Raw genomic sequence first — 14,742 nt, 5'->3', positions numbered from 1 at the left:
TCCATACAACTAGAACTTTTCATAGGTGATTGTCGACAGTTGTTAAATAATTTGGAAAAAGCATATATGTGCCATCAGCTGTACAATTATATATTTCTTTTTTACAGGTGTGTCCCTGAAGATAATTATAACAATCGAAAACCACAAACTAACTCCGTCCGAACAGGCATTGGAATGCCCAAAGGAACCGACCGGCCGCCGTGTCATCCTAAGCCCACAGGCGTCACTGGATGCGGATAAGGAGTGGCATGTGGTCAGCACACCGCTCTCCCGGCCGTATGCCAGTTTACGGGACGGGAGCCGCTAATTCTCAATCAAGTACCTCCCCAGTTTGCCTCACAAGGGCTGAGTGCACCCCGCTTGCCAACAGCGCTCGGCAGACCGGATGGTCACCCATCCAAGTGCTAGCACAGCCCAACAGTGCTTAACTTCGGCCATCTGACGGGAACCGGTGTTGCCACTGCGGCAAGGCCGTTGGCAACAATCGAAAACGGTAGAGAATAAACATAAGACTGCACAGTTAGTGGCACAAATATCCGTTTGCCAAAGTCTCTACGACTGCTACGATACTGGGAGACATCCGCAGGGTCCTGTACTTTAACAAAAGTAACCTTAGAATTGCTTTGTGCATCCATAACACCAAACATTACCACAGAGATAAAAGAAAAAAATGCAAACAAAAAAACAGTCACTCACTGCACCGTATGAAAGACGCCGACCCCTTGTTGGCTTCTTCCCTTCCATTTTTTTTTTTTATTTTTATTTTTAAGGAGCGTCGAGGGGCCGAGGCCCGCTAACTTTCTACAGCTAGTGTTTAGAGCAGCGTTTTCCGTAGAGTCTCACTTGCGTCGCCAGAGAGTGAGGTTGTGGCGTCTCCTATGGATCGCCAGAGATAGTGTTTCGTCGTGGAGTAGAAGACCAGGTCTTTGGTTGACAAAGGAGTGATTACTGTTACGATAACCCGGACAGAGTTTAGGAGATTCCATTCGAAATCGTCGATGGGAGTAATTTACCCTCCGAATTAATGACTTATCGGGAAATTATCCGCGGTCGTAGCTCATAACGGAGGTCGGCAATCCTGTTTGTAGCTTGCAGAGCAACCCAGCGCTGATAGCTGTCTACCGACGATTCACTTTCACAATATGGTGAAGCACTCGCAGTACCGTCAAAGTAGGGACTTGTTTATTCGTGATGACGCTCTCATCAACGTGCACCAACGCATTGTGGCTACATCAGGGATTATTTGCATGTGTGAATCTGTAGGCAAATAATCATTCCCCGTCACTGTCCCAAAGTCACTGAAATGTCATCCTGCTCGCAAGAGAGCGTAGGGAACTGTAGTTACATCGTAGATCCCCACTTGACTTTGCCAACAGCTAACAGCTCCTTCTCGGATTCCTTTTTTTTTTGTCGATTATATTGCAGAATCATTATGATGTGTATTGAATTATCTCTGTGTCCTAAGATAGTAGATCTCATGATGATACACAGATCATCATTTGAATAATTAAGGTATCACGCTTAATACCATGCCCCTATGCCATATACTTTTGGGAGACATCAAATAATCTAATTAATACTAAATTAATAAATTATGACGCAGGTGTCAACTCTCTAACAGTCCAATTGGGGGCCCAGATAAACTGTTGTAGTGTTAATTATTGTGCATTACGTGATAGTAAAAGTGGCAGGTAAAGGGGGGAAATGGGATAGAGTGTCTTGCCTTTCAGACATATATTTATATGTAATCAGGTGAAACCCCAGCACCTTGCACGCACTGTAACAGTCGAGCTTGACGAACAGCCGGACAGGTGAGGTTGGCTGCTGATACCGCAGACGTGCGGGTGTGGTACCAGGTGTAGACATCTCTACGGATCCTCAATAAAAACAATACCAATCGGCGTTGTATAGACTTCTTATGCAAAATGCGATGTATCGACTCGTCGTAGTAGGACCTTAAAGGGATATGGAACATGTTGTGCGGTCATCTTTGGCCCTCGGGTTTGAATGTATGGTGTGACAGTTGCTGACTGTTGTCCAGCGAGCACATATTCCCGTGTTAGTATGTTTTGAAGTTCATGGACCTGGTCGGTGTTATATTTCGTCACTTCTTCACTCACTTTGTCCTCTCTCTTCAGAATAGCCATTACGAGACCAGTTAAAGGCACTGCTATATTTATAACACGAACTGGATAGGAGCAGGTGAGTAGACTCCCCTCGAATTTATTTGTGTATTTTGGTTCAAGTATGGGTAAATGTAGGCCCGACGTAACAAAGATTGTGGGTTTACATGACATGTTCTATATAATTAGACCATCAGGATATGAGTACTTCGGGTTTAATTACGTAGTTGTTCTGTATGTTTGGTTTTACTTTACCTCAATGATGTTTGTAGCTGTCATATGAATATAATTTTCATTTTAATGTGTAACGACGTTCTGTGTAGCGGTGATTGTTTTTCTACGATTACATTAGTAGGTAGTGAGATATTCAGATATGATATGTTGGAATATATGTTATCATATTATCCTGTGTTTTGTTAATCTAGACCCAATGGGGATTCGCATTTGACTTATTTTTTTGTGGATGAGGTTGAGACCACCTCTTTTTGTGCGTTCCCTTACGATCTATATGGTACAGTCAGCGTCCTGGTTTGTTGTGCACTATTGGATACTTAATATCCATAGTGATGCAGTCTAATAATGGTATTTGCGCGACTTCCTGTAATGGGACTAATGCTGATTTCTTCATTCCATAGATACTCCCCAGTAATATAGTGGTACGAATTTGTTGGAAAAAGTGGTTTTAATAAAACTTAAAAAAATTAACGTACGCAATATCTAATTTGCGGTATGGTATCTAAGACCTATCTCTTACGTGACAAAAGGATACGTTTTATCTTGCGTATTTTGATTTTTACCTCTTACTGTCATCAGCGTAGAGGATTCCTGTGGTTCCTCCATGTAGAATATTAACTACAACCATTGAGTACAACTATGGCAGTTCAATGTACTTACTTTAAACAGTCCCAGTCCGCATAGCACCCCACCCCCCTTTCTTACTTTACTTGGTACTGTTCTACATATGATTCGTCGGCTGCTTTTACTCTCCCTTTACCTGACATACCTGCGATCTATAGGGCACAGTCAGTATCCTGGTTTAGTTGAGCACTATTGGATACTTAATATTTGGATACTTAATATCCATAATATTGTAATATAATAATGGTTTTTGCATGAATTCCTGTAAAGGAACTACTGTTGATTTCTTCATTCCATAGATACTCCCCAGTAATATAGTGGTACGAAGTTGTTGGTAAAGGTGTTTTAAAAAAGTTATAAAAATATTAAATAAGTTTAACGTATGTAACATCCAATTTAGATTGTGGTATCTAAGGTCTATCTCTTGTACAGACGCAAGGATACTTCTTACCATGCGTATTTTGATTTTTACCTCTTACTGTCGTCATGATAGTGTATTTCTGTGGTTCCTCCATGTAGAATATTATCTACAACCGTTGACTACAATTGTAGCGGTTCAATAGTTGCAATGCCTTTTATTGGTTTTTCCTTTGTATATACTTATTTTAAGTAGTCCCACTCCTTATAGTGAACCCCCACCACCGCCTTCTTTACTTCGCCTGACATGTGATCATGGTACTGTTTTACATACGATTTGCCGATTCCTCTTACCCGTCTTTTACCTTTTGACTAAACCAGGCGTCTGCCTCGTATAGTCATACGTTTTGAAGACAACAAATATGCTGTTCTGATGGTTACATTACTATAAAACTTCTGTTTTATTAATACTTCTATGACGATACTGAAGGTTTTCAGTATGTATGAATAGCTAATTAGTTTCGATGGTGTATATTACGATGTATTATAGAGTTTTATTAAGACTGAGTTCTTTTATTAAGGTTATTTACATGTAACACTTGTAGCTTTTAAGCAATGCGCTCCGTATTTCAGTATGTTTTATTGCTCTGATGTAACATTCACTGAATAATTCTCATTACGTAAGGTCAATTTGCTCTGTATTTCAATATGTAATTACTGTTCTGTTATATTCTCCACAGTTTGGGCCTGAAGATGACGTAGTGTAACGTCGAAACCGGCTGCCCAGAAATTAACCTATACAACGGTGATTGGCAGTGTTTTTATTGATCATTGGACAGCCGTACTCCCATACTTCATCAGAAGATGGAGTTACATTCATCTCTACAGATGGTGGCAACTCCCAACACAAAATACAGGCTTATGACACGAAGTATAGCCTCACATGTAGGCTAGAGGAGACTGAGAAGAGTCAACTAAGAGCGGTGCGTTTCACCACGGGATCGTTTATTGGAAGCGAGCGTTACTGAGAGGCTCAAGCAATCCAGTGTTAGGCGCTACAAAGAAAGCGGCATGTATCACAAGAGTTTTATTGATGAAGTTTCGAAGTTGTACGTCCCAGGAACAGTCGGGTAATATATTACTTCCTCTCTTACAGTCTACAGCTCGTGGTCGTGTGGTAGTGTTCTCGCTTCCCACTCCCGGGTTCAATTCCTGGCGGGGTGAGGGATTTTCTCTACCTCGTGATGACTGGGAGTTGTGTGATGTCCTTAGGTTAGTTAGGTTTAAGTAGTTCTAAGTTCTAGGGGACTGATGACCATGGACGTTAAGTCCCATAGTGCTCAGAGCCATTTGAACCATTTCTTTCCTCTCTTATACGTCTTACGAAATGACCGCGATAAGAAAATCTGAGACATTATGTGCATACGTAGGTTTACCAATATTCATTCGTTCTATACACATTTCGTGAATCAAGCAGGAAAGAGAGCACTGGATATTGGTGCCAGAAATAGCTACAGCCTCACACTTGCGGAACATAGATGTACTGGTAGATTACGCGTCCGTCATTGAATTAGTGTGGATGTGACAAACATTTAGGATTCAGGATTCTGCAAAACTAAAGGCACGTGGAGAGTTAATTCTTAATTTGGGATGCTACCGTTTGTGTATCTGAGTGTGAAACTCATTGTCGATCTTCGCTTATTAAGTTTATTTACAGCAGTAACTTCCTGCGTTTCTTTGAAGAGGGTAAGGACGGGAGACAGTGTCTAGGCAGACTGCAGTCCATTAAAGAAAATGTTGTCCAACATCACGCAACCACGCCAACGTAACTGAAACAGGAGTCTAGATGGGAATATTGACAGACGAAAGAGAAAGACTACTGAAAAGTTAAACAAATAAAATCAGATTTCGTACTCGTAGTATTATTTTCTTACATAGTTGTATAAGTGTACCATATCAAAAGAGCAAATACAGATATAACTCTTAATACACACTGTTTTTGGTTCAAAATGAAGAGTAAGTAAACAAGTCCTGTTACTTCCTTTTCTTACAATTTACTGCCTTTTGGGACGTGTTCATACGGCCACCTCAACAGAGGAACGTCAGTTACGACGGTACAGACGTGAGGACTACAGAAAACACAGTCCCCGAGTGGAGACAATAATGACTCGGCCGGGAATCACTCTCGGGTCCCTTAGGCTAGCAATCCACAGCGCTGGCCGCTTAGCTACCGAGGCAGACCGGCCCTGTTACTTGAGGCAGGAAGAGGCCATCGACGGGATGAAATAGTTAACACAGTGTGTATAGAGTCAAGCGTAAAATGTCAATACAGTTCCATAAATTAAGCGTATGGATTAAAAATTAATTTTCGACTGTATCTGACTGGATTACGCTTCAGATAGTTATCTGTTTTGTTTATTAAGATTAGCACATAATTATCAATTTGATGCGGCGGTTCATTGCCCATCGAACACTTCCAAACAGAAAAAACCACGTTGTTTATTATAAACGTAATAAGTACGTTCCTGTACTATCTTGTATAAATACGCATCAAAATTTTTGCTATAATTATTCATTTGGGAGCTTCTAGATAAGTACTGATTTATTTTCCAGTGTTGTACGGACGAACATTTCGTACACAGTCCGTACTTACATTAGTAACTATTTACCAATAATTATACATGGAGTCACTACACGTCAGAGTGTTTCCCATTGAAATGTAAAGGACTGAAGGAAAAACGCCTTAGCCGCTGAATTTGTAAAATAATCGGAATGAGGTTTGTCGCAAGTGCCGTACCTTGCGAGATTCTGGTATAGCTTTGTAAAATGTTTGAAACAGAAACTAAAATATAATGTTGCAAATATTCAGTCATATTAGCACTATAAAAAGAGACTCTAAACTAGGAAGCAGGTGGCTACAGAAAGCGCGAGTCGCAAGAGACCCAAAGATGCAGTTCCGAGATTCAAAGCCGTAACAAAGAAAGGCTGTAGGAACACACAAGTTTTATAACTTAAATCACATAATTAGTGGCAGACTTGAGAAGTAAGAATACGGTACCCACCTAAGACATGTACACGCTTGTGAGCAACGTGCTTGAGTTCGGCACACACAATGTTCGCACAATTTTCCGTTTAGGCTGAGGAATGTGCTTCAAGGTGTGTGCCAGTGATGGCTTCGCTGCTGACACTGGCATGGTCTTGGCTGAGATACCCGTCTTCACTCAGCTTCTCATCCTCTACAGCATACCGTCAGCTCAGAGGCTCTAGCAATGTTGTCCTCCGTACATTGCATTCAGACTCAGCAGACGATCATAAGGTGTAACATGAAACCATAAAGGTAATTTCTGAAAGCTCAGAGATACTGATCTAACTGATCTAACATTCAGGTGACGGTCGGACATCAGGGCCGAATTGTTGCTGTTAGAAACGGAAACGGTCTTGGAACAAGAACAGTGTAATATGATACACACACAACTAACTGGAATTAACAACAGATGGAAAGGTAAGAAAATAATTATCACAAATCTGGATGTGTTCTAAAGGAAATGATTAGCGAGAAAAAGGCAAAAATAGACATATCCAAAATCTTTTACACGTAAGTTATTCTGCATGTTGATATATAAAACTAATGTAGCTGACCGCTGCCTGAGAAGACCTCCACCGTATGTCCGACAAGATCGTTTTTGGTATGGGAGGAAGGGGTATTTCCGCACTTAGGATGCCGGTATTCAACCAGTTATTCTTATTTCTAGGCCAGTGTCTTTTTCTGGTTATTTTATTCATGACTATGGCGTACTTTTTGACACCAATTTCATGTTGGGAGATCTATCATTTAGCCTTTTGGAGTTTTAAAGACATTACTTATATCTCATATGTCAGTCAGAATTTTATCAGCTCGGTGTTTTGCTTTAAGGAATCTCTAATTACGGTTCTTGTATCCCCTTTAGTTACGTAAGATCTGATTATAATATCACGAAACTAGTCGTGAATAATAAATCATTTTGACGCAGCTGTACTACTTTCTACAATTGAAATATATTTATTTAGTAGTGAAAGAGTATTTTGGACTATAAAGGAAGATAATCACTGATCTTCTGTTTTTCAAATGCATGTAAGATATATATTAACCAAGAAAGGGTTAATTTTATGATTTGTTCTGAAACGCTGTGACCAGTTTTTGTAAATGCAGGTCAACTCAGAACATTTACAGATTTAATACACGAGTTGCGAACGTACACACAGATGAGCCAGAACGTTATGACCACCGACCTACTGAAACGTCCCCTTTGGACAATTATACAGGACTGTGCTTAAACTGACACACAATATTTTGTTAGCGCAACGCAATCTGACTTTCAAAAATCCCTGCAAAAGAATGGCCCTGAGTAACATTAAACTGTACCTTTCAGAAATCACTTACCTCACATAAATCTTCATTACTCGAACTACTGCAGTACAGCGAGCGCCACTACTGCCAGCTAAATAAAAGATTCAAACTACGGAAGGCACTAACTACTGATAGGGATAGTTAGCAAATGAAAGATATTAATAGAGAACAAACAATGTATTTACCTTGATATCATCATATATAAATATAGCAGTTCATGACAAATTTCAAAACTCCGCCATCTCTCTCCCCACATCCACCACTGCTGGCGGCTCACCTCCAACTGCGCAACGCTACGCGCTGTTCACAGCCAGCTGCCTAACACTACAATGGCGAGTATTACAACAACGCAAAGCAGCCACAGACTGCCCACAGCACAGCCAGTGATTTTCATACAGAGGTGGCGTTACCAATAAAAAAACCTAAACAGCCTACTTACATAATATAAATATAGCAGTTCATGACAAATTTCAAAACTCCGCCATCTCTCTCCCCACATCCACCACTGCTGGCGGCTCAACTCCAACTGCGCAACGCTACGCGCTGTTCACAGCCAGCTGCCTAACACTACAATGGCGAGTATTACAACAATGCAAAGCAGCCACAGACTGCACACAGCACAGCCAGTGATTTTCATACAGAGGTGGCGTTACCAATAAAAAAACCTAAACAGCCTACTTACATAGCCCCCATGCTCCCCACAAAAAAATTTTACAAATTGTTTTGGGCAGTGGCCAATAATGATTTGAAAAAATTTTTCATAATTACAATAACAAAGATATCAAATGCACACACTTATTGATACAATGTTGGTCAAAAGCTAAAATTTTCTCACAGTCCATAAAGACAGTCCTCATCATTCGTCGCAGTAAAATTGCAGTGTTTTTCTCAAAGTCTGAGCAGCAAAAGAAAATGCACACAGAAGTAGTGGATTTCCATGCAGTCTTGAAGAAGTAGTGTTGTCCTTCCAACGGAAAGACAGTGCTGACTCTCGACATGCAGACAGGTAATGCGCCACAACAGAGCAAACCCACAGCAGAGTCAGTCGAAGTTTTGAAGAATATTGGTGGGTAGGTCATCACAGAGCAGACCAACTGTAGTCCTGGTAGAGATTACGGTATTGGTGGGTCATCAAAGGTGCAGACCCACTGCAGTCCTTGTAGAAATAATGGTATTGATGGATCATCAAAGATGTAGACCCACTGTAGCCCTAGAAGAGATGTCCAGCAGCCATATGTTGTGACTGTGCAGGTGTACAATCACCACTGAAGAGTCTTGCGGATAATATAGCAAGTCCATAAACCACCACTTGTGCACTCACAAAGTTTTTGGAATTGTCCTTAGAACCAGCAATGCTGTTATCCAGTCCCTTGCTGAATTATTAACACACATGCAAACACTAACAGTCCCTACTTCTCACATATTGTCCATATACTATGACCAACAGAAACGTGTGCAGTGAAATGTAACTTACAAGTTAATAATAAGATGAACTGGTGTCAATTACAATTTTATAACATGAGAATACAATTACAAAGGTACAAAATACATCATTAAAGAACATAACAATACAGATAACATTTGTAGTAAAACAGGCGTTACAAAAGAATAGAAATAGACATGTACGTCAGTGTTACAGGAATTATGACATGAGTACATACATAAAAGATCAGAATAACTTTCGAAACATCAACTTCACACATGAGCATTAACACAAAACAGAATAAATAATGTCTAAACATCTTTACAAAGTAAATAACACATTATTAATGCCAATTGTATTTGAGGATAACAGTATTCCTCATCATAGTGAATGTAACTTAGTATTAGAAGAGAAAAAAGTTCTATGAAACAGTACACAGAGACAGGAAGAAAACAAATACACAAGGGTACACAAACATATAGTGGGATAACACAAAAGGGAAAGGACAGGGTTTGTTTTACTGCAGTATTTTGCATGGAGATCTCCCTTTGTTCATCATTATTCCGAAAAGGTCCTATCTAAGCCTGCTTTCTGTATTCTGTTCATATTTCTTTCAAAATAATTATTTATGATTGTACAATACTTATTTGGGCCCAAATCTTTTTCATATAACTTCGCAATGCATTCTTTACCTATTCTCCATAGTCAGTTTCTTATATAGTCTACCCCCTCTTAAGCTAACTTAAATCTCAGATGCTAAACTAAGGGACGAGGCAATGCAGCAGCACATAAAACAATTAATATAAACAGCAATGAGAAAAAAATGGAAAATCGCAAAGCAAGCTACAGTAAATCTAAATTACCAAGCAATTCAACATTACAACTAATATGAGGCAATGCGCAGCAAACAAAAAAATAAATCTGGCTTAGCAGAGTAACACAAATTAAAATTCAGTAGCACTATGCCTGGCAAACAGCAGCTTATATCTAAACATGACATAGCTCAAGCACAAAAAATAGATAACAATGCAGATAAGGGAAATGTATAATCACATCATAATGTCTAAGTAATTAAAGTGGTGCACCACAACAACTTATTGTAAAAGAAATATTAGCATGTACTTGAAAAGAATATTATGTATGCAGTTACTGTTACTAGTCCCTTCTTATTGTTCTTTCCTTTCCAAGTGCTCCTTTTTTGAAGAATGTAGATCACAAAATTATTATTTAATAGATCTGTTGACAGAAAGTGTTCACATTAGCAAATGCATTTAATTTTATTTTATGAAACCAATGCTGCAACACAACTGGAAAACAGATGTCAAATGAAATAAGCAATTACGCAAACCAAAGCATAAAAACATCATTCAATAGCTATGTGGCATTTCGTAAGTCAGTAGCTCTCAACTCTCGTAGAAAGACACTTGTCATTATCAGGTTTGCAGATGTAAGAATATTTCCCATCAATTCATAAGCATTTCAGTAAATATCATAAATTAAGAGCTCCACAGTGTAATCATATGTTTTCAAGTTCGACCGTGTCGTTTTTGCGATGCTTTCTACAAAGGAACGTCAATAGCGAGGATAATGGCCTCCCCTTTTTTTTCTACCTGTGCCGCTGAAAGGCTAATGGCTTTTTTTTTTCGGGCGGCTGTCACCCAGGTGGGTGCCCGCGACGCATTACGTGCAGGTGGTCACTTAACTTTCTTACGGAAATATTTACGACAGCAGTTTCCGCTACAGTGACAGTCTCACATAAAAATATTTCACAGGTCAAGAATTAGCGTTGCAAATCTGTAGAAAGAAAATCCTATAAATATAAGTGTCCATATAAAATATTCGTCAGCATTGTGATACAGTCACGCATTTACGCACATTTCATAACTCTTAACGTACGATTCTTGGTTTCCAACATACTTCTTATTCCTCATATACGGTAGCATCATTTTATTGATCATAAACATATCTCAACAGCATAGTACACATCGTCGTCATTCTCAAAATCGTCGTAGCTTCCTCCAATAATTTCAAAACCTAAAAAAAATTCTCTGCTCATTTCAATAGTGTCATCTACCTCAAACGTACTTTAAAATCATGCTCCCTTACCAAATACATCATTCAAAGCTCTCATAGTATCACAATGATTCCGAAAAAATGTGAACAGTTTACAAAGTACAGACAAAATACAGTTTCATAAGTGTGAAGTTACCCAACTGTGTATTGCGTAAACATGTGTCTCTGATGTAGTAAAAAAATGTTTATCTCTCAGTTAAATGATCAGATAGCTGTGTAATTTGTGTGTTAGAGAAATATGGTACCGATGTGTAAAGTTGTATAAGCAAATACCATATTAGCTAGGGTTCCTTGTGGTTGCCACACACATGGTACAGAAAGTAAGCGTGTACCCCCCTGAGGATTAATGTAATTATACCCTCAGGTGTTACAGATTACAGCAATGGAATGAAATGTATCATGGAAAACTTTCTTTGTAATTCAAAAATCTTTAAAAAGAAATGTTTTAAGTACAAAATTAATCACTCAAATACGTGTACTGTAGCGCTAAATGTGCGTCTTGTTGCAACATAATCTGTGTGGAAGTGTCGTAGTTATCGTCCTCCGAAAGCTAAGTTCTGCAGAAGTCAATGTACTTACCTCATAATACACAAAAGTGAAATGCTTTGCGTATAAATGTCTTAGTTATTACGCTTATTGCCGTGATGAGGAAAGTACTGTGCTGTAACGTATTGTTGTGCTACGGAAAAGGCAGTCTCATTGTAGCTATACGACAAAAGTTACTACTAAAACCTGTTTTACTTTCCAGAAGAATTCAGAAAACCTGTGCAGATATAAAACAAATACACCGCAAAAGCAACAATGTAAATTATGTCACACATTAGTAGTGTCGTAATATAACTGTGTAGCTGTCAAAGAAACCAAATACTAAGTCATCTTTAATCTCACAGAAAGTACTTTAAATCCCAAATGTATTTTCAAGTAAACCAAAATGTTGCATGAAAATCTCATTAGCAGTGCCAGTATATGTTCTAAGTATGTGAGCCTTATAGTCGTTACGTAATCGTGCAACTAACAAGCAAGAATGTACAAATACAACACTGTGTCGTCTGTTCACTATAATAATGCAATCGTAATTTCTGTTTAAAAATGTTCCCTAGGTTCTAGACTGGATATTTAACTTCAAACATTGTTGCATATTAACAGTTTCTTAAGTCTGACAAAGCATACTAGAAATGTGAAGTGAAAAGTTTTATGGCAAAGACTAAGTTAAAAAGCAGATTATCTTTCAATAAACGGTTTTACATGTGAAATCTGGTGTAAACCTTTACTCTTCATAGTACGCAGAGTTTCAGCTTCAACGCAATTATCGTGTGGTATACATCGTTAAACAATACTGGAATTTTTCTTAAGGTTAGCGTCTATGTTATTTTTCTCTGAGCCAGCCGGCGCACGTGGGTGCCTGCGGCGCGAGTCATTGTCTGTCTCTTTGTTGGCGCACGTTGTTATTGGGATTAGGAGACCTATCTTCTACAAATTCACGTTGTCGAAAGTGCCCTGCTCTGTTTGAATCCCGCCAGTTTTGATGCAATTCAGGTCTGTCGTTACGAATATATCTTCTGTCGTCATGTCGGTAGATTCCGTAGTTTCTTCCTTGTCCGTCACGTGGTAGAGAGTTTCTCCCTGAATCGTAACTGTGCGCCGAACTGTTGCGTCTGAGGTTATTCTGCCTCCCTTGATAATAATTGTTTTGGTTCCCATATTGTCTGTTTCTCTGATTGTCTCTGTGATAGTCATTACTACGGAAATGCGATCTTTCTCTGTAACTATTATTACTCTGCCAGTGGTTGTCATATGGGTGGTGTCTGTTTTGGTCACGATTTGCATTGTAGGAATAGACTTGTCGTGTCCAGTTATTGTTTCTGTCGTCACGGGATTGTGACAGATGTGACCTGTAGTGATTGTTTTCCTGTTTTCGCATCCCGCGATTGTCAGTGTCAATTTCCAATTCTTGTAACAGACCCTGAAAAGCTTCAATGTCATCTTTGCAACGTCCTGCTAAAATAATATGTCGTAAATGTTCAGGCAATTTGATTAAGCAAATGCGGATGAGTTCTGAGGGGCTGTATGGGTTTGAAAGATACTGATTCTTATGCAACATGTCTTCAAAATATTTCACAAGACTGGAAAATTCAGATTGTTCAAAGTGTTTCATCATCATGATGCTATGTTTTACTTGGTCTTGTGTAGCTTGAGACCAATATGCTGAGAGGAAGGCATGGTAAAATTCTCCTTCACTGTGACAATCGTGAATGACCGATCGCATTCTTACAGCTGGTTCATTCTCTAAGTAGCCACACATAAATTCTAATCTGTGTTCTAACGACCAGTTGAGAGGAAAACAATGAGAGAATTGGTGGAGCCAAGCTTGTGGATGAATGTCATTGCCAGAATTCTTAAATGTTTTGAATTTACATGTGGTTATGAACAGCTTATAGTCAAAATCATCATGTCAGCGAGTCGCATATAGGTCATTGTTAGGTCGTGTCGGCCGTTCCATCTCAAAATTCGGTGCACATTGCCAATTTCTTTCATAACTTCCGAAATGCCCTGTGTTATTCTGTGGCTGTTCCGTATTTCTGTGTCCCTCTTCCCGTATTGGGGCGCGAGTATCCTCTGAAATATGTAATTCTTGTATTACCTGTGTCAGCTGATCTTGTACTTCCCGGATTTCTCTTTTGTACTGTGTATTGATTTGATTTTGATTCTGTTTGAATTTTCTAATTTGTTCATACTCTTCTGTGTCAGTGAAGGCTACAGGTCTTGTGTCATTCAGATCATCCTCTACCTTTGTAGATAAGTTAGTGACCTGATCCGAAAGTTCGGCTACTTTCTCCGATAGTGAACACATTTCCACAGTGTGTTTTTCTGAACCAAGTTTCAGAGTGTCCATTTGTGTTGAAATCGAATCTACTGTGTCCTTTAAGTTTTCCTGAGTTTTTGCAAGTTGCATAACCGAATCGGTAGATGCAACTGAGTCAATTTTAGCCCACAAGGTCTCATGATTTTCATGAACAATGGTTTGCAGTTCTTTTATGGCTGCTTCGTGATTCTGTAATGCATTTTCATGCCGCAAAAAAATAGGTTGAAAATGCTCACAAATTTGTGTTTTTACGTCGTTACAGACTTTTTGACATTTCGATTCAATGTTATGTAACTCAGTAGTTAAATCTTCACGTGTTTGTTCAAGTGTGATGTCTAACTTTTGAAGATTTTGTTCCATTGTGTCTAACTTTTTAAGATTTTGTTCCACTGTGTCTAACTTTTTAAGATTTTGTCCCATTTGTCTCTGATTTTGTTCCATTTGTTGCATTAATTGCAATAATAATGTATTAGTGTCTGGAATCTGTTTCTCTACGCTTTTCGGCAGTGCATTTGCACCGGCAACCCTCACATTTTGACAAGCAGAAAATGTGTCTTGACTTATTTGAGAAAACGGTGATGACCCAAAACCTGAATCTACAGTATTTGCGAAATTGTGTCCTGTCATTTCGGATTCCTGAGGCGAGCTGTTGCCGACC

At 39.1% G+C, this 14,742-nt stretch overlaps 1 pseudogene; it reads right to left on the bottom strand.

The window, feature by feature from the left end:
- Positions 1-361: 361 nt before the first annotated feature.
- On the bottom strand, positions 362-479 carry LOC124724035 (annotated as a pseudogene).
- Between the last annotated feature and the right edge of the window lie 14,263 nt (positions 480-14,742).

This window comes from Schistocerca piceifrons, chromosome X (assembly GCF_021461385.2).
Source record: "Schistocerca piceifrons isolate TAMUIC-IGC-003096 chromosome X, iqSchPice1.1, whole genome shotgun sequence".
NCBI classification, from domain to species: domain Eukaryota; kingdom Metazoa; phylum Arthropoda; class Insecta; order Orthoptera; family Acrididae; genus Schistocerca; species Schistocerca piceifrons.
Note: the sequence above shows the minus strand (reverse complement) of the source record. Positions and strands in the feature narration are given on the sequence as shown.